Source organism: Pinus tabuliformis, chromosome 9 (genome assembly GCF_031772625.1).
Source record: "Pinus tabuliformis cultivar Carrire ecotype Pingquan chromosome 9, CPIR1, whole genome shotgun sequence".
Lineage (NCBI taxonomy): Eukaryota > Viridiplantae > Streptophyta > Pinopsida > Pinales > Pinaceae > Pinus > Pinus tabuliformis.
This window is the reverse complement of record NC_142307.1, coordinates 497,441,907-497,463,613: the sequence shown is the minus strand read 5'-3', so window position 1 is coordinate 497,463,613 and position 21,707 is coordinate 497,441,907. Positions and strand designations below refer to the sequence as shown.

The 21,707-nt window shown below is 36.6% G+C and overlaps 1 long non-coding RNA gene and 1 other non-coding gene across 3 annotated transcripts in view; one reads left to right on the top strand and one right to left on the bottom strand.

The window, feature by feature from the left end:
* The window catches only part of LOC149149383 (uncharacterized), a 386,921-nt gene that overhangs the window by 260,263 nt on the left and 104,951 nt on the right, over positions 1 to 21,707 (top strand). The window contains exons 4-5 of one of the 2 annotated variants that reach the window (XR_016262613.1): positions 11,302 to 11,368; positions 11,496 to 11,510. The exons of the other annotated variant lie outside the window; for it this stretch is intronic. This is a non-coding gene — a long non-coding RNA (uncharacterized LOC149149383). Of the gene's footprint in view, positions 1 to 11,301; positions 11,369 to 11,495; positions 11,511 to 21,707 lie in introns of those variants that run through there. 2 annotated transcript variants of the gene reach the window in all.
* On the bottom strand, positions 2,791 to 2,864 carry TRNAP-UGG (transfer RNA proline (anticodon UGG)). Its single transcript has one exon. It is a non-coding gene; the product is annotated as a tRNA-Pro (tRNA).

Below are 21,707 nucleotides of genomic sequence, written 5' to 3'. Positions count from 1 at the left end.
CTACTATAGGGATGACCCTAATCCGGAATATGAACCATAAAAAAAGACACCCAGTAGACCAATCACGATAATACCAGTTACAGTACCTATCAACCAAAGAGGGATCCTTCCAGTGGTATCGACCATTTATCGTACTCCCTTTCACATTTTCTTAAGTGGTCATACTCGAGACATAAACAGTCATAGCATAGATAATTATGCGTATTGGATCTCTTCGAATGGAGTGAGAATATTATCATTGTTCCTAATTGAAAAAATAATTGGAGAATGGAACAGCAAGTACAAAAATTAGTAGCAACCCCCAGTAGAGACTGGTACGATTCAATTCAACATTTTGGTCGTTCGGGTTCGGTCGTGTCATATCTACATACTTCCTCTTCCTTTAGTATAGAGTTTATCGTTGGATGAACTGCATTGCCGATATTGATCCCAAGAAAAAAACTGTAGGGATAGCTAGCCCGTGAACGGCCAACCATCTAACTGTAAAAATTGGATAAGTTCTATCTATAGTCATTAGTGCCTCCTAAAAAGATCTAGTAAATTCATCGAGTTGCTCTAACGGATCGAAACGGCCAGTTACTAATGGAACCGCTTGTCGACTTTCTGTGAAATACTCATTTGGCCGGGGGCTCCCTAACACATCATAAGCCAAACCCGTGCTTACAAATAACCAACCTGCAATGAATAGAGAAGGTATGGTAATGCGATGGATAACCCAGTATCTAATACTAGTAATAATGTCAGCAAAGGAGCGTTCTCCCATATTCCCAGACATGCTCAGCTCCATATATTATTGTAAAGTCAGTCAAGGGGGAATTGATCCCATGAAAGATAGAGATCAGGAAATGGAAAACTACTGATATCTTCTCCAATCCTTGTTCGATTGTCAATGTTATACAAGGGTATCTTTAAAGTCTACTGGACCAGTATAGCTAGCTTTCTTCTGACACAGCAATACAATTTTGATGAGTATCGAGAAGGAACGGGATAGAATGATTCTTTTCTTGCCAGCAGTTATTCTATCTCTGTTTGGTCGACTAAATCCCAACAGAAAGAAGAGAATATTGCATGTTCCGAGGTCCGTCCGGGCGTAAGGAACCCCAACTCCCTCAATCGATGTTGTAACAATAGCATAGTGGAAATTTTCGATTGGAATTTGCTTCTGCATACGGGTGAGTTTAGAACCGAAAAAGAGGATGAGTGCCGCTTGCAAAGGATATCAATCACTATCAATAAAACTCATCCAGAATATTATTCTTTTATATTCTTCCTTTTTCATTCCGACATGACATTATGCCCGTGTAGATGAACCCAGTAATTCAAATTGCACGGGGATCATTGGTGCTACGCAGATGTATGTTGCTTTTCCAATAGTATCTGGCACAGATGGAGTTATGCCACAAACTTATTATATAGTACCTTGTATTAACGAGTAGGTGTTACTTATTAGATAAAACCAAGTGGATAGTGCAATAGAACCTAGTTAATTTTAGGTATGTGAAATTACAAGTTACTCTTTTCAATAGGTGGAATTTCTGTAATATCGGGCTCTACTCGCTATAATAATTAATATTTAAAAAACCTAATCCGTCTAGAGGGTCGAATGATTGGATCAATAAGATCGAGAAATGAAAGGACAAACTGGATATTCATATTCTTTCTTACACCTAAACGTGAAATTCACAAAACTTTGGCTATGTCTGTGGAGAGTTTTCTTCCGGTCTAGTCTCTGGACCGATAGCTACTGGCAAAAAGATAATGCCAGGTGATCCAATCGTACTGATTGAGAATTCATTCACCCTGTAAGATGATTACAGGCGACAATTTGTGGTTTGTCCGTGCTATTCATTAGTTTCTCGATCAATGATTTCTAGGATAATGGAGAGATTTCTACTATAGATCTCCTCTCATCCATGTCCATTCATACATATCCTATAGTAGATATAGGAGAATTGGTACGAATTGGGACAATTGATCTTTTGTATTCTGATCTCAAGGTTACGAAAAGAAAAATTTAGGTAATTGTCTCATGAAGATATGTATAAACCATATTTCATTCAGTCCTTACACGCCTACTATAACTATAATTAGTTATTTCGGTTTCTTATTGGCTTCTATCATTTTCACCCTAGTCTTATTCATTAGTTCGAGCAAGATACAACTTATTCAAAATGAAGGAAGGGGAAACCCTCTCAGTTCACTATTTCAATTTCAATAATTTTGTTTATTCCCTCTATATAAATTTCTGATCATTGAGATTCATAGCAAATTAAGGGTACTATCCAGTATAGCTATTATCCCTACTTATTCCGTTGAATAGAAATGATTGAGGCTTTGCCATCCGGAATTGTGTTAGGTCTAATTCCTATAACTTTGGTCGGATTATTCGTAACTGCATATTCACAATACCGACGTGGTGATCAATTGGATATTTGATCCTGGAATATCCTCCAATTTCATTGGCCTCCTACTTTTCCTAGGAGGTCAGATTCCATTGCTCGTTCCAGTTGGAATGAATTATCGATAATTTTGAGGGTTGGATTTGATAGGAACAGAATCACGCTCTGTAGGATTTGAACCTACGGCATCAGGTTTTGGAGACCTACGTTCTACCGAACTGAAATAAGAGCGCTTTCTTTAATATTCGGAGATGACGGAAAAATACCTTTTGTTGATACTCTTAGAGCGAAACACTTTCGCATCTGATACGATTCAATTATTTGATGTTCCCGTCGAATCGATATCAAATGATCTTTCATTCCTTTCTTTCCATAGAAAAGAAGGGAAAGGTAGGGATGACAGGATTTGAACCTGCGACATTTTGTACCCAAAACAAACACGCTACCAAGCTGCGCTACATCCCTTCTAATCATTAGACAATGTTATTTTAATTTTATTTTATAGAATTCGAAATATGTTTCCCACATTTTTCCACCTTCATTTCTCTTCGGTCTCGTGAGTGAAAAGACTTTATACATGTAAGGTCTATTATCTAGAATATCACTATTAATTATGGTGATGAAACATCTTTTTCCTTTTCTATAAATAGGACCACAGCCCGGATCACATTATATATATATATTCATCAGTTCCAAGTTTTCTCTAGGATTCATAACTATACTATTGATACGGTTGAATCACTTACACATTATGATCAATAAGGAGAATTTACAATGCAAGATCTAAAGACCTATCTTTCCACAGCGCCTGTGTTAGCTATTTTATGCGTCAGTTTTTTAGCCGCCCTATTGATAGAAATCAATCGTTTTTTTCCAGATGCTCTTTTTCTTTCTCTTTCCTTTTTTTAATTTTTTTCTTAAAGCCAAGGGAACTTACCGTCAAACCACACATCAATGTACCGTCCTCAAACCACACATCACTGTACCGTCCTCCCAAGTGTATTAATAGACCTATGAAGTTGGAAATATTGATTCCCTTTGCCGAGGCCAACCAATATTTCCAACCTCATAGGTACATTAATAGACTTTAAAGGGCAGGTCGTTTATGAGTGCATGACTACCGTGAGCATCCATGTTATTTCATGACCGTTAGTTTTCCGATCCCTCCATTTTTCAGAGAAATTCAGATTGGTAGTGTGGACGATTAGACATTCATTGAGTGCCACCTTCACACCGGATTTCAAACTCGGCCACCTTCCCACAATATTTCAAACTCACCGAGGCCCAGGGTAAATTTCAAAAATTGAAATGAAATATGTGAGGGAGGTCAACATGGAAATTTTGAAAATCTGTAGGATCTCGCTTTGCTGACTTTCTTGATGGTGTTTGGCCTGCTATTTGTCACAGAGACATCAAAACTACTTTCTGTTGGAAATCGCCATCACGGTCATTGTTGTAAAATTATTAATGGTATCTCCATCGGTCGTCTGGCATTTAATAGCTAAGCATTTACAACTACTACTGATATATTCCAAACATCTGTAACTAGTTTTAAGGCCAGAACATTTATCTCGTATGAGAAAACCAGAGTTTTTTTTATGGACAATGGCCTCTGTAGTATGTTGAAGAAGCGATGATGGAGATCTAGTGAAGACAGATCTATAAAATTGGTTTCAAGTGTCGTGTTTACCTAAAAGAAATGGTTCAATAGTATCCCCACCATGTGATTTTCCACGCAGACAATGTGAAGCGCTTGGAAACAAATGTCCTGAACCTTCCTCTGGATAACACTTCATAGCTTCAACGGGGGTAGCTGTATAATGTTATTCATCGTCCGTGTGTGGCCTCTCGACTTGAAGAATTGAAAGAGAATAACAATTCCCATTCAGAGATTATTTCGACTTCATCCATACATAGAAGCCCTGCATTGCGAGTGAGGTTGCGTATGAGGAAGGGAGATGCGAAATCATTTCTTAATTCAAACAACATTAATTTTGGAGACAAATTTGTTCGGAAAGGAATTCTTAGTTTAACGATGGGTCAACACAGCAACTCTAGGTATGCGTTTACCTCTGAATGGAAACCTAACCTTGATGCTATGCCTGAACTCAACCGTCATTAAGAAAGAAGCTAAAGTAGAATCTGTTTTCCCTGTTTTATCTGTTAAATTTTGGCTTTCTAAGCATAAATATTGTGCGAAATCATGTGGCACAATCTTAGTTTAATTTTTGTTGTAAATTATATCATGTAAGAAGATTCATCTGCCTTGCAAATGAGTAACAATAATGTTTTATTAGAGATCGATCACTTGTTTGTAGGGAGGGGTGAATTACTCTTAACTTTACTAGTTTTGAGTCATTGTTTAAGTGTGTTTGGATGTTTAATGTGGCGGAATTATGTGAACATTCAATAACCTAACCTGATTCCAGAAATGTATTTATTGAAATGCTGATAGGATGCAAATAGGTCAAACCAGTTTTTTTTTAACTTTGAGAAATTTTATTTATTTAGTTGAACCGAAAATGGGTCGCATTTCACATTTGTCAATGAAATTTTTTAAATTTTTTTGGTAGTGTCATAGAAACTGAACATTTTAATGTTATATAATAGCACTGATGTATTGTTATATATTTTTAATTTAATTTCTATAAAACTACATAGAGATTTGTTGAAGAATACTTCACATGTTTTTTAAAGAATGATGATCAAAACTCGAATTTATTTTTAGAACGATGATAAAAAATGGATTTTAAATAACATGAATCAAAATTTTGCTAAATTAGTTTCCCTAGATTCCAATCAAAAACTCTAATACACCTTTTCGTATTTGAAAACTTTTTTTTTTTAGAAAGAAAAACTGATTATATTTATATGAGGGATATAATGTTCAAAATTTACATCATGAGTACTCCCAATTAAGAGAAGCATGGGAGCATCCAGTGAAAAAGCAGAGAGGCAATGACTGATACTTTTACCAAAACATAACTTAAGCATACGAGAACCAAAAAGCATATGGTGTACAGTAAACATCGTATGGTCTACTAAAATAATTAATATAAAATATAAATCTATATATTATTGATTTAATAAATGCAAATACAAATGATAGACTCGTTAAATATTTAAACAATAATTATAATAAATAATATAGATGAAGATGTCCATCTCAATTTATAACTAAAATTTAAATATTATAAATAAACAAATCAATAAATCGATATTATAACTTATTGTTAAACACACACATGGCAGCAAGAGAATCTGAACGATAAAACATGAGAATACATTTTTATTAACAAGAGATATACATTTATAGTACATAGTTTGACGTTGGGTTCCACATCCCAAGGTCTCTTGGACTCCTTTTGTCTATTCGGCTTCCACACTAACCCATTGAGGATTAGGTGTCCAACATTCCCTCCCTTAATCCGAAGGGTTATGTATGAGTCCAAGAACAGAGCTGCAATACAAAATGTGAAAAAATGCATGGCAGCACTAGGCTGAATGTGCTCTTTGAAATGTTGGTATAAAGGGCGGTGGTTTAAGGATGACCACCAACACTGGAATGCTTAGTGAAGTTCCCGGGATTCTTCCAAAACTGGCAAGAAGCTGAAGTCTTCTGCTAGAGGAAGTGCTCCTATTGTTTGGAAGAGGGAAACCTTCAACCATGAAAGGGAGGTCTCACCCCACATAAAAGGGAGAACTTCAACCTAAAAAGGGAAGTCTCAACCTATGATGGTTTAAGGATGACCAACAACTCTGGAATGCTTAATGCAATTCCTAGTACTCTTCCAAAACTGGCAAGAAGCTGGAGTCTTCTGCTAGAGGAAGTGTCCCCAATTCTATTCCTGGAATTCTTCCGAAATTGGCAAGAAGCTGAAGTCTTCTGCTAGAGGAAGTGTCCTAGATTACCAACTGAAGGCATGCCTAGGGAAATCTTTGTCTCTGGCTACAACTCTGAAACTGGGGTGGCAGGTTGTGGCTCAGACTCGCTTGATGTGACTTTGAAGCTTGTAGATGACCATCATTTCCCCCCCTGTTAGATACAAGGTGAGATGATGGAGAAAACTCAACTGCAAGACTGCTCAATACTCTGGAACAAGTTCTTACATGTGATTGGAATATCTTCTTAGCTGTTGATGACCATTTCCAAGAATCGATCCATCCAAGATGAATCTTTGTTCTTGCAGGACGTTTGTTTCTGAAGCATTTGTGTGAAGAATGGGTGGTTTTATGATAGTGCTTACATAGATGAAGATCAAAACACTGATCTTTCAAATGGCCAACTTGGTCACAGTGTTGGCATTTTACAATCTGTTGTTGTTGTTGTTGTTGCTATGGAAGAGGGGCAGAATCTGGAAAAGCTAGATGTGAACTGTCATGAAGGAATCCAACACTCTGAAACTGAATGGGCTTTGAGTAGTCTGGAATATGAAAGAACAAGTCCTTGTCATATCCAAGACTAGTTCTGTGCTTGTTGTGGACAAGCTGTTCCCAAGGTCTGATGATGGGCTTGGGAAGTGCAGACTGAGTTTCTGCATCTGCGTGTACAATTGCTGCTTTATTGGGCACTGGATCTTAATGAACTGTAACATTATTGACTTGATTTTGATGGGTTGCAGTCTTAATGTTCTGAACAGAAATATGTTCAAAATGACTCCTCTGTTTTAATTCTTCTTGCTGTAGCTAAGATTCGAGCTGCAAAAAATAAATTTTCTCTTGTGCATTGTGTAGACAGACCTGAATGTATGTGAGAGAAACTTTGCTGATTTTTAATGTATCATGAGTAGTAGACAATATGAGAGTTTTGAGGAACTCTAATACTCATTGATTCTGGCCATTTTTTTTTCAATGTCAGATTTACACCTTAAAAACTGATCACAACTACTACTCAATGCATAAAAGTAATACCCACTCACAATACACAACAATATCCTTTATAAATGTCAGCAAATGATGAGTGTGCAACCAACAAGCACCAATTAAATAAACAGTGTATCAATGCAGCAATTAATTAAGTCACGGTTTCATTAACCATAGAAACATAATTTTGACCAGTAAAAGAACCATCAAATCAGTCACCTCGATTAGACTGTTCCTCTGGCCTGTGAGGAATTTAGAAAAATGGAATCAAGCTGTAAAGATTTATGCCTAGGTTCTTCTTGGCAGTGAGAAGCGCCTTTGTGTTTAGATCTTTGAGCAACTAGGTTTTATTCAAGACACTTGCTTTATTGAGACTGCAAAGGGTGCTATTTTGCAGCTTCTAAATTTTCCTAAGGCGATTGCAATAAGTCGCCAGTCTCTGGAAAAGCTCTTTAGGGTTCTGGACATGTATGAGAGCCTCTAAATAGCATTTTCAAATTCAACAGGATCTTCTTCTAGCCATTAAGTCAATTTTTTCAGACGAGTCCTGTGCCTTCTATATAACTAGTGTTTGATCATCCCAGCAATCCAAAAACTCACAAAACCAATGCACGGTGCATACCATGAATCCAGCATACACACTACATCATATTTCAGTTGCCTGGGCAGCGCCACCAACAGAGTTTCAAGACATACAACGCACCGTCATTGCAGCATACCATTTAGACGTAGACCTCTGAGCACATGGTCTCACAGTCATTACAATGCAGCCAACACACAATCATTTCAACGCAGCCAACATTCCAAATTCTAGTAGAGGGACAAACCTTCACAGTGTTCAATACATTAAATGCACGACCAATACAATGCAGTTAACTTGTAAATAACTTACTACTTCAACGCATTTCTCAACATTCCTCCACGAATTCGACTTCAACGCATTTCTTAGCATTCCTCCACGAATTCGACTTCAACACATTTCTTAACATTCCAATATGAACGAATCACCTTCTTGTTTATGAAGTCATTGAACATTAAATTGTGAGAAACAGAGATTACATGATAAAGAAAATGCATTGCAGCTATTGTTCTTCAACGCTACAAAATCCATGAAAAGTTGTAGCCTCCATGGAAAATGTATTTTTGGATCATACACAAAATATTAAGCATTTGAGTGGTTATTGAAGTCAAGAATAGACATCATCCTCCGCTAAAAGGAAATCCCAAGAACTTTAAGCTCTTTTAGCCATAAATACAACTAAATAAATTGCGATAATACGTGTTTTTTTTTTTCAGCAACAAAATATGCACACATTCAGTAAAGTCTCGTTTCAAGAATGAGCGTGTAATGGCTATACTCATGTGACTGCATGGAAAAAAAAGGGACTGAATCTCCTTTCCACAGGGTCAATATCCTTTATATCTCTGATAACTTTGTAATGCTTGCGAGCTTATACCTTGGGATTTCAGATGAACTTCCAAATATTTAAATTGCCAGCTGAATCTAGCCGATACACATTTCCCCTTTCTCAGGAATTTCTAGAAAGTTTCCCAATTATTTCCAGATAAATCCAGTGGAGAAAATTTTCTTTACAGATGCATACATGATCAAATAAAACTTAAGACACAATTCAACACATTCAAATTCATCGCACCACAGGTTTCAAATTCAACACACTACAGGTTTCAAATTCAACACATTCAACTCGCATTCATCGAAGCAACATTCTTCGTTCCAGCATGGAGGCAACTGATGCGCACCAGTCCAAAGCTCGCTTCCACTTGTTATCAGGTCTCAGAATATCAAATCCTTTGAACATGTTCAGTATACTTAAAACAACAACTATATAACCAACACTGTGATGATATACATTCTAGTACCTTTGAAACTTGTGCTCTTTCTTTGGCCTTAGGAGCAATGCAAAGACCTGCAATGTTCCGAATGCAAAAATTGCAATTTTGAGGCTTTGATGGCAGTGTTAAACAAATATGGGACAGCGTTAAACAGAATATGGGAGCAGCGTTAAAGCTGATGGTAGAACTATCACGCAGTTAGGATTATGAGATTGGAATGGGGGATTCACCTCATAAGTATTACAGAAGGTTATGAAATGGCTTCAAAGTTAGCAGTAGAGCATTTGGATCACGTTTCACAGAAGTTTGAGTTTAGATTGAACAATATTGAATCTCTGGTTCGTATCCGGCAGGTCGGATCAGAGAATATATGGAATATGACAGACAATGGCAGACAACGGTTATGGCAGAGAGCCCACAAAGTGTAGAAAGGAAAGGAAAGGAAGGAATATGGCGCAAAATGAGGAATAAAAAGATCAATTCTGACAAGAAGATACGACATTAATTAATGCTGTCAAGAAGGTTGTTGGACTAGAAAAATCTGACCAATTTAGAGGCATATTTGATAGGTGTGGAAAAGAACTCAGCAAGATTCATGCTGAGAGGTCAGCTCCATAGGCATGTGGCAAGGAAAATGGACAGATACCCTGTGAAATCTGCTTAGTAATGAAATAGGTACGTATGTACATAGTAAAATTCTCTATAAGGTGGCAATTCTTATCAACTCTGATTAGGAGAAAGGTAGAACTGACATGTATATAGAGACCACAAAACAAGTGGCTCAAATTGGAGCAGGACCAGCAATCGCCCACTCTGATATCATGTTATTTACACACATGGGAGCAAGAGAATCTGAAGGATAAAACATGAGAGTACATTTTTATTAACAAGAGATATACATTTATAGTACATAGTTTGACCGTGTACATTTTTATTAACAAGAGATATACATTTATAGTACATAGTTTGACCGTTGGGTTCCACATCCCAAGGTCTCTTGGACTCCTTTTGTCTATTCGGCTTCCACACTAACCCATTGAGGATTAGGTGTCCAACACTTATAAATAGATTAATAATTAAAATTTATGACATTTTTTATCAAGATTATGAATTAAGTTCTTGAGGTCTAATTAAGAGATGAAATGACTCTCTTCAAAACATTTTTTTGTCAATTTTATTGAAAATTCAATACAGTTTTAAAAAAATCATTTTATTAAGTTGCTTATTTTGCATAGAGGCTTTTAGGGTGCCAAATTCATTTATGCATTCAAAATTTTATATTAAATAATAAGAAATCACATTTCTATTAGTAATTTTATTGTAAATTTCGGCCAAAAATTCATTTCTTCTATTAGTTAGACTATGGTAAATTAAGTTTAAGACAATATTTTGTTTTTAATTTTTTTTTCAAGCATAGATTTTAGCAATTAGAAATTTATAATTAAAATAAAATAATAATGTAATGTAGCCTCATCACAAAAGAAAATAGCGTGTAAATGAAACAAATGAATTAATGTTACGCTACATAATATTTAATAAACATACAAATAAAATTCACAATTTATTATTATTACTATACGTGAAACACTCGTTTGTTTGTTTTTATTATGCTACACCCATGCTATAATTTTCATGGTTAATATTAAGTGTATTTAAATTGATTTGATATAATGTTCTAACCACTTACTCTCCTAAGTACACCCTTACCCGGGCTATCAATGCCCAACACTGATGCATGATTTAGAGGCTTCCTACTTGCTTCGTGTGGCGGTCTGTGCATTAAGTGTCCAAGGCGGTCAATGGTGGATCCATTCCTTGGGATTCTCACCTCATAAAAGAATGTCACTGGTCAAATAAATGGTTTAGTGGATGTGTGGAGGTTAGTGAAAAACCACCACCTTCTCGTTTGCGACCCACCTCGCCCATTCTGTTTGACTATCGCTTCTCTCCTTCTCTCTGCAATTGAGCAAGGGTCTATGTTGGACTACATCATCTGATGCTCTAATGGGGTTTTATGCACCTGTAACAAATTGTACGTCACACAAATGATGACAGAGGCACATAGCGAACCTATTTGCTCGTTGCAATTCGCAAGGTGTATTCTCTTTTTTAAATTGTTTGATTATTACAGGTTACGGGCTGAGCCAACACCTAATTATTTATTCTTTTGTTTAATTTGTGCAAGACCAATGAGGGATTTACCTCATCTTTCACAGACGAAACCTTTCATGTTCTTGGCCCTCAAAATTTTGGTAAGATGTTTTCCTCTCCCCTTCATCTCTAGCTATTGTCATCTACTTTTCATTGTTTTGTTATGCCATGCTCACTAAGTAATGGGTTCACTCACTAATTTTTTTTCCATTTTTTTTCCCTCTATAGGTAAGTTGGATGAGATACCTGCCCTGGACTACTTGGAATCCTTAGAATGCAATCAACATAACTATCAGCTTAAATGCTCATGTGTGGTGATACTTAATTCTGGGTTTTACTCCCTTCTCAGCCATGATATTAAGGAACAAGGTTTCCATCTTTTAAGTGCATCGAGTGTAACATAATTGGGCACATGTACACTATTTTTTGTTTTTCGGTTACAATTTCTTTTCTTTTTCCAACTTTCAAGCCAGAAGAGGCATCTGACACAAGATTCAATTTTAAGGGTTTTCGAATGAGGGTTAATAGATACTTGATTGAGTATCACCCTCTTTGCACTAATTTTATTTGAATATAAACCTTAGGTATTTATTGTGCACCCATCATTTCTCTGAATTTTATCGAAATTAACATATACAATATTTTTATCTATTAAAATAGTTTGTTTTTCGTAATATGAGTTATATCCGAGTTTACTGTTGTTGAGAATTCCTGATCGAGTGTAACATAATTGGGCACATGTACACTATTTTTGTTTTTCGGTTACAATTTCTTTTCTTTTTCCAACTTTCAAGCCAGAAGAGGCATCTGACACAAGATTCAATTTTAAGGGTTTTCGAATGAGGGTTAATAGATACTTGATTGAGTATCACCCTCTTTGCACTAATTTTATTTGAATATAAACCTTAGGTATTTATTGTGCACCCATCATTTCTCTGAATTTTATCGAAATTAACATATACAATATTTTTATCTATTAAAATAGTTTGTTTTTTGTAATATGAGTTATATCCGAGTTTACTGTTGTTGAGAATTCCTGAGAATGGTTCATTTATCCCTGTAAAACATACAAATGGTATTGTCCAGAGATAGGGATTTCAACCTCGCTACAGGACTAATCCATCCCTGAATTTTGCATTTACAAGTCTCATTTTCATTTTTGATAATATGTGTTTTATATACAATGAACAATTTGCGTTGTGGCTAGAGTAATCTATGGTACAGGTCTTATTCATGTTTTCTTTGCATACATACATAATATTTCAATCAATACAACATTTCACAAATACTTTGCTCAAGTCTACACACACACACAAATATATATATATATATATATATATATATATCTTCGATTTCCTTGCCTATTTTTTGTCTTTTTTGACTCATAAATTACCATGCCTTTTTTTAAAAGAGTGAAATTCACAAATTCAAACACATTGATTCCATGTAAATTTCGACAGAGACTCATATATATTTCCATAAACAGTGTTTAACATGCATGTTATGGATAATTATCTATAGGGCCACACAATGAGTTACATATCATAGGAAAATGGGGTACACGACCCAACCTACGAGTACTAGATTCGGTCCTGGTGCTCCCTCCCCTCCCCCCCGAGCCAATCTCACTCTCAAAAACAGGAAAAAAAACAACAATTTTGCTTAAGGAAGACTTGGTCATAATCAACTCCAGTCACTGGCATTCAAAGAGTATTATTGCCAAACCACTCTAGATCTCTCATTAATGATGTGCCCAACACTTGTTCCAGTGTCTTCTAGGCTTAATTTTCTCTCTCCCATTTTTCCTCCTTTTGCCTCGGTTTCCCCAAACCCTTTTGGCCTCCTTCTTTCTCAAAGGTTGGTTGCTAACCATCAGCCTTAACTGTTTATTTTTCTTTAACTACCTCAGTGTGAGATCTTCTCTTGCATCCAAACATTACAGTGACCTCTAACTAATTTTTGTTTTGTAAAATTTGAAAATATATATTTTATTATATGTTCATATATATATATATATATATATATATATATATATAGATATATATAATGTGTCCATATTATATTTAATTAAGTTACCCTAGTGAGCGAGGGGCGTTACATCTCCTCCCCCTCAGGAATAACACCTTCCTCCGTGTTTCCTTGCATCCAAAACAAGCCTCAATATGTTTCCTGGATGGCTTTCTCGTCTTCTAAGGTAGCCTCCTTCGGGCTAAAGCACTACAATTGCACCTTAACGCGAGGGATAACTCATTTACACAATGTTGTTTCTCTTTGATCCAGAATATGCATGGGATCAGCTAGAAATTCCGAGTCTCATTTGACCTACAATCAAAATACCAAATATTATTACCACTCATAATGATTGGTTAATCCATATTTTAACATAATTTGGTTGTATTACCTATAAATTTTTCCATTGTATTATATGTCTACGGTCATGTATATATTTATTTAATAAATAGACATGGAATAAATTATGTACACGTATATCACCAAGTAGAGCTAACCAATAGGCTACTTGATCAATCCAAGCAATAATTTAGAAGGGGCCACAAAACCAAGGGCCTAAATTATAGCTACCACTTCATTTACGAAAGTTACACATATATAAAGGATATATGCATATATTGTTGGGTTGTGTTATATTCTTTCCATGTAGTTAACAGGGGGTTTGAAGGGCACCTGTAACCCCACTTTATGGGGTTTGGGGCAGCGCCTCGGAAAATTTTGGTTTTGGACCCTATGTTAGGTTGGGCGGACCCACCTATGGTTTTATGCATGATTTTCGCACATGTTTTTTGGACGCGATGGTTTTCGGTCCATGGTATTGGACGCGATTGTTTTTGGTCCATGGTATTGGATGCTTCGGCATGTATAAATATGTATTGTAACATTGAAAGGAACATAATGAAAAATCAAGCTGGTAGTCCCAGTTTTGGGATCCAGGGGAAATCTCTGTGTATATGTGTTTTATGTGTTATGATCTCACATTGTTTATTTTTTGTGTTTTAGAATTCGTATGTAGGTAATTTCTGTACGGGGTTAAAACCTACATTTGGTATCAGAGTTGTTTTGGCTTCAAGGGGACGCCTTTGTTGCTGAGGGGTTTCGCTCGGGCCTGTGGTAGACCCTGTTCAGTGGGAGATCTGCGAGATCGATTCTGGTGGTGAAAGAAGATGGCGAGTAGTGGAAAGATAGAGATCGATAAATTTAATGGTCAGAGTTTTGAGTTATGGAAACTCAAGATGGAGGATCTATTGGTGGATAAAGACCAGTGGATCGTGGTAGATCCGGGTACTAAACCAACGGGAGTGTCTGATGAAGAATGGAAGAAGTTGGATCAGAAGGTAAAGAGCACAATATGATTATGTGTCCCAGATTCAGTATTGCTGAATGTATTAGGGGAAGCTACGACGAAGGCTTTGTGGGACAAGTTAGGGACTTTGTACCAATCTAAGTCTCTGGTGAATAAACTGTTCTTGCGGAAAAAGTTGTATAACTTGAGGAAGAAAGATGGAGACTCGGTGACAGAGCATCTGAATGCATTTAATACTGTGGTAAGTCAGTTAGCATCTGTTGATATTAAAATTTAAGATGAAGATAAGTGTATCAGTTTGTTGTGTTCTCTACCAGATTCGTGGGATAGTCTGGTTATTGTAATAGGTAGCAATGCAACTGCCTTGCATTTTGATGAAATAGTCTTATCCTTTCTAATGGAGGAGATGAGACGGAAAAATATGGAGAGCCAAAATGGTGATTCCTTGTCTGTACGAGGGCGGACCCAGAACAGAAACAAAAATAAGTCATCGAGTGGGATAAATCTAAAGGGAGATCTAAATCTCCAAGAAAACCTGTAAAGGTGGTGTGCTGGAAATGTGGAAAGGAAGGGCACTACAAAAGGGACTGTAAATCTAAAGCTCCTGACAAAGGAAATGGATCTAATGAGGCTCCTTCTGCAGAGGCGAAAACCACCTGAGATAAAGGTGGGGATGTGTACTTGGCTTCTTCAAGTACACATGTAGATCATGAGGCATGGTTGATTGAGTCAGGTGCATCCTTTCACTTCACTCCCCATAGAGAGTGGTTCTGTGAGTATGAGAAATATGAAGGTGGTGATGTCTTCTTGGGGGATGATAGGAAGGCTAGAATCGTTGATCGCAGAAAATTAAAGTTGAAGTTGCAAGGTAGAAGGGTTAGAACACTTCCAGGTGTTCTACATATTCCTGCATTAGCCAAAAATCTTATTTCTGTTAGCAAGCTGGATGATGCAGGTGTAAAAACAATGTTCGAGAAGGATACCTGCAAGATGGTTCGGGGAGCACTGGTATTGATGCGGGGAGTTCGGATTGGAACTCTGTACAAGCTGCAAGGTAGCACTGTTATTGATGGGTGTAATAGTTATGTGGTTCCTGAAAGTGGAGCATAAAATCTAGTGGTCTCTGGAGAGAAGACCATGCTGTAGCATAAAAGGCTTGGACATATTGGAGAAAAGGGCCTTCAGATACTTCATGGTAAAGGTATGGTAGAAGGTATGAGTAATAGCTCTTTGGATTTTGATTTCTGTGAAAATTGTGTATATGGGAAGCAAAATCGGGTGAGTTTCCCCTCTGGTAGTAAGAGGGCGAAACAAATATTAGAACTTGTGCACAGTGACGTGTTTGGACCTGTGAAGGTTCCATCACTGGGTAAGTCTATGTACTATGTATCATTTATAGATGACTTCTCAAGGAATACATGGATATATTTCCTTAAGAAGAAATCTGAAGTCTTTGACAGGTTTAAAGAATTTAAGGCTCTGGTGGAAAACCAGACAGAGAAGAAGATAAAGGTGTTGAGGACAGATAACGGTGGAGCGTTTTGCAGTAAGGAATTTTAAGAATTCTGTAAGAAGTGTGGTATAGCACAGCAGAGGACTACTCCATATACACCTCAGCAAAATGGAGTTGCAGAAAGAATGAATAAGACATTGATGGAAAGGGCAAGAAGCATGCTCAGTGGTGTCGGGTTAGGATAGGAATTTTGGGTAGAGGCAGTGGATACTACATGTTACCTAGTCAACAGGTCACCTTCATCAACGTTGGAGGATAAGACTCCACAAGAGGTATGGACTAGTAAGAAACCCTCTCTTTCACATCTGAGGGTATTTGGATGTGATGCATATGTACATGTTCCAAAGGAGAAACAAACCAAGTTGGATAGTAAATCTGAAAAGTGCATCTTTATTGGGTATAAGGATGGTTTAAAAGGCTATAAGCTTTGGAACCCAGTCACACGTAAGGTTGTGTACAGCCGAGATGTGGTGTTCAGAGAGGTGAAAGATGTTATTAAACATGAAGTCCAATGAAAGGAACCTAAGAAGATAGAGTTTGGGCTAAAGGAGGAAGAATCAGAATCTACAACAGAGGACGAATCAGAAGATGAAGAGCCACAAACTCCGACTGTGAGAAGATTAGTTCGAGAAGGAAGGCAGCCTGAAAGGTATAGGCCATCTGATTTCTGTTCAAATTTTGCTTTATCTATTATTGACGATGATCTCAGAACTGTGAATGAAGCTATAGATTCAGAGGATGGAAAACTCTGGAAAGAGGCCATGGTTGATGAAATGGCATCTTTGCACAAAAATGAGGCTTGGGATCTGGTGGAGTTGCCGGCTGGAAGGAAACCCATTGGCAGCAAATGGGTGTTCAAAAAGAAGACAAATGCAGAAGGAAAAGTGGAGAAATACAAAGCTCGATTGGTAGCAAAAGGTTAGTCCCAGGTGCCGTGAATTGATTTTGGTGATATTTTTTCTCTTGTTGCCAAGGTAACTTCTATTAGATTACTTTTATCTGTTGTTGTTGCTTTTGATTTTGAGGTAGAACAGATGGATGTGAAGACAACATTTCTTCACAGGGATCTGGAAGAGGAAATCTACATGAAGCAACCTGAAGGATTTGCAGCGAAGGGTAAGAAAGAACTGGTATGCAAGTTAAAGAAGTCTCTGTATGGGTTAAAACAGTCACCAAGGATGTGGTATCAGAAATTTGATACATTTATACGGGACTTGGCTTCACCAGAAGCAAAGCAGATCACTGTGTGTATTTTAAATTAATTGGTGACTGTGTTATTTATCTGGTCTTATATGTGGATGATATGTTGCTGGTTGGAAATGACAAAGAAATTATCCAGGATTTGAAGACCCAATTGTCCTCCAAATTTGACATGAAAGATCTTGTTGCTGCAAACTATATTTTGGGCATGGAAATTAAAAGAGATCGGGCAAAGAGGAAGCTCTGGTTAAACCAGAGGAAGTATGTCGATACAATACTGCAGAGGTTTAATATGCAGGATAGTAAACCGGTGAAGGTTCCTATTCCTGTAGGTGTGAGGTTATCTGTTGAACAATGTCTCAAGACACAAGAAGAGGAAGAAGACATGTCCCGTGTCCCATATGCAAGTGCAGTTGGTAGCTTGATGTATGCAATGGTCTGTACTAGACCAGACATTGCACATGTAGTGGGAGTATTGAGCAGGTTTATGTCAAAACCAGGAAAGGCGCATTGGACAGTAGTGAAGCGGGTTTTCATGTATTTGCGTGGCACTAGTGATTATGATCTGTGCTACCAAGGAAGACCAGGATTGGACAGTGTTGGATATTCGTGGCTTTGTTGATGCAGACTGGGCTAGAGATCTGGATCAGAGAAGATCTACAAGTGGGTATGTGTTTAACCTATTTGGAGGTGCAGTCAGTTGGATCAGTAAGAAATAATTATAGTGGCACTATCAACTACAGAGGCAGAATACATGGTAGCCACTCATGCAAGCAAGGAAGCAGTTTGGTTGTAGATATTGTGTTCAAGTATGGGGTTAGTACAGGAAGCTATAAGGATAGACTGTGACAGCCAAAGTGAAATTTTCTTGGCAAAGAACCCTGCATATCATTCAAAGACAAAGCACATTGATGTTCAGTATCACTTTGTGAGGGATATGATAGAAGACAAAAAGGTGTTTCTGGTAAAGGTGGACACTTTGAAGAATACTGCAGATGCATTGAAAGAATCTGTGAGCTCTAAGAAGTTCTCTTGGTGTAAAGAGACTATGGGCATTTCAGGGTTGGGAAAATGACTAAGCTCTCTTGTGGCCCCCTGTGGAAAGAAAACAACAAGTGGGAGAATGTTGGGTTGTGTTATATTCTTTCCAAGTAGTTAACAAGGGGTTTGAAGGGCACTCGTAACCCCACTTTATGGGGTCCGGGGCAACGCCCCGGAAAATTTTGGTTTTGGACCCTATGTTAGGTTAGGCGGACCCACCTATGGTTTTGTGCATGATTTTTTCACATGTTTTTGGGACATGATGGTTTTCGGTCCATGGTATTGGATGTGATGGTTTTCGGTCCATGGTATGGGATGCTTCGGCATGTATAAATATGTATTGTAACATTGAAAGGAACATAATGAAAAATCAAGCTGGTAGTCCTGGTTTTGGGATCCAGGGGAAAATCTCTGTGTATATGTGTTTTATGTGTTATGATCTCACATTGTTTATTTTCTGTGTTTTAGAATTCGTATGCAGGTAATTTCTGTATGGGGTTAAAACCTACATATATGAAAACTGAACATATATCAAATATATGCGCATATATGAAAATTTCACATATATAAAAGGTATGTGCATATACATAAGTTGTGCATAAATGAAGACTGTCATATATGCATATTACAGAAGTTGCACAAACCTTTTTTATACATGTAGCTTCTCCATATATGCATATACGGAAGTTGCACATATACAAAATATACAGAAGATATGCACATATACAGAAGTTTTGTGTATATGGAAGATGTGCACATCTTTTGCATATGCATAGTTTCTATATAGGTACATCTACCGTATATGTACAACTTCCATACATGCACATATACAAAAGTTGTGCACAACTTTAGCCTTTTTATATACCCAACCTCTGTACATGCGCACATCTTTTGTAATATGCATATATGACAGTCTCCATTTATGGATAGCTTCTGTAATATGCATATACTATAGTCCTTGTTTATGCACAACTTCCGTAATATGCATATACTATAGTCTTCGTTTACGCACAGCTTCCGTATATGTGCATATAACTTTTGTATATGCACATATATTCCATATATGCGTATCTATTATATATGAAAAACTTTCATATGTGCGCATATACGGAAGATATGAACATTTATGAAAGAAAAAAATATACATAAGTTGTACATAGCATACATCAATGAATAAATATATATCTAGCATATATACAGCTTTCATATGTGCATATACAAAAGTTGCGTATATAAAGAAGATATGCACATATATGGAAGTTGCACATATATATAATATTTGTGCATATACAAAAGTTGCACATATACAAAAGATATGCACATATATGACAGTTTTTCATATAAGGAAAATATGTGCATATACAGAAGTTGTGCAAAACTTCAACCTCTATGTAGATATAACGTCCTTATATGCACATATTTCATATATCGATATATATTATGTATATGCGCAAAAAAACATTTGCATATATTGAAGTTACGCATATACATAAATTGCACATATATGGAGGTTGCGCATATACAGTGACTCAAAGTTGTGCATAAATTATGTATATGCGCATCTGCCATACATGTGAAACTTCTGTATATGTGCACCTACGGTATATGAGCAACATCCATCTATGTGCATATACTAAAGCTACAATTATACAAAAGTTGTACACAACTTCAATCTCTCTATATATGTAGCATTTGTATATACATATATCTTTCGTGTATGAGCAACTTCCTATACGTGCTTTCGTATATGCACATATACGAAATTTGTTTCGGAAGTTGCGCATATATGGAACATATGTGATACAAAAGATGTGCATATATAGAAGTTGTGCGACTTATATATATCCACATGTCATTCGTATATGCACAACTTCAATATATGTGCTTCTTTAATAAATGTGCATATCTCGAAGTTACGTATATATAGTACATGTACACATACAAAATATATGTGCATATACCAAAGATATACGCATATACGGAAGATATGCGCATATATAAAAATTTCACACATACAAAACATATGTGCATGTACAGAAGTTGTGCATAAATGGAGACTCTCGTATATGCATACTACAGAATTTACGCACAACTTCTGTATGTGCATAGCTTTTGTATTGGTGCATATATGGAAGTTGTACATATACAAAAGTTGCACATATACCAAATATATGTACATATATAAAAGTTGCATCTATACAAAAGATATGTACTTATACGAAAGATGTGCACATCTTCCGTATATGTGCAACTTCCATATATATGCATATAAAGAACTTATACAAAACTTCAACCTCTTTGTATACACAAGCTGTGTATATGCGCATGTATTCCATATATGTGCACCTTATATATATGCACACATCTTCCTTATATGCGTAACTTTCATATATGCACATATACAATAGTTTATGGTGGGAAAGAAGTATAAGCCTCAACATGAAACTACCATAGGAAGATGCCATGAAGACCTTATGATTATAAAATAATACATCATCTTATAAAAAATCATGAGAGTCTAGGGCAACAGGGGATTAGAAATTGTTTCTCTGAAATTTCGTCTTCATTTTCACCTTTTTTTTCTTCAGCTTCATCTACTTCTTTTTCCTCTTGCTTTAGATTTTATTGTATAAATTAAGATTTGTCTTGATCACCAGTATTTGCATATACTTCTTGTGAATCTTTTGATATTATTGGTTCGCCATGTGGAAAGTCTTGGCAAGCTTAGGCACTTATGTTTTTCTCCCTTCCACCGATTTTTTCAGTTATTTAGCAGTTGCATTGCCTTTTCTCTTATCATCATATTTACGAATCGCCTCTCGATGTCTCGGTATTTGATCGTCTTGTGCAACCCCTATTTTTTCCTAAATCGAATCTTGTTGTCCTAACAACGTCTTTTCCTTTGACTATGATGAGAACGAGGTTAACTCAGACACATTACAGAAACACACACATAAAACCCAGAGACACAATATTGACGGAAAAAGGCTGAAGCCTCATGTATTCTCTCACTCTCATTCTTACATCAAAATAATTGAAATAGTGTTACAAATAAATAGATGAGAGACAATGTTCTCAAGATAGTGAGTGCTATCCTTAGACACCCTTTGGTTGAGATAATTTCTCTCTTTGGTTGAGATAATTTTCACCAGACACACACTATTAGGAGTTACCTAAACTAACTCTTATCTTAGAGGAAAACCCAAGAGTTAGGCAAAATTCCTAACTTGGAATATTTAATTAATTTATTTATTTTTGGATTTATTATTGTTTTATGAGAGAGTCTAACATCCCCCCCTCATGATAAATCCAAAAACGAGAACCATCTTCCAAGTTCTCATGTTGATCCTCAAAAACATTGCCTGAAAAA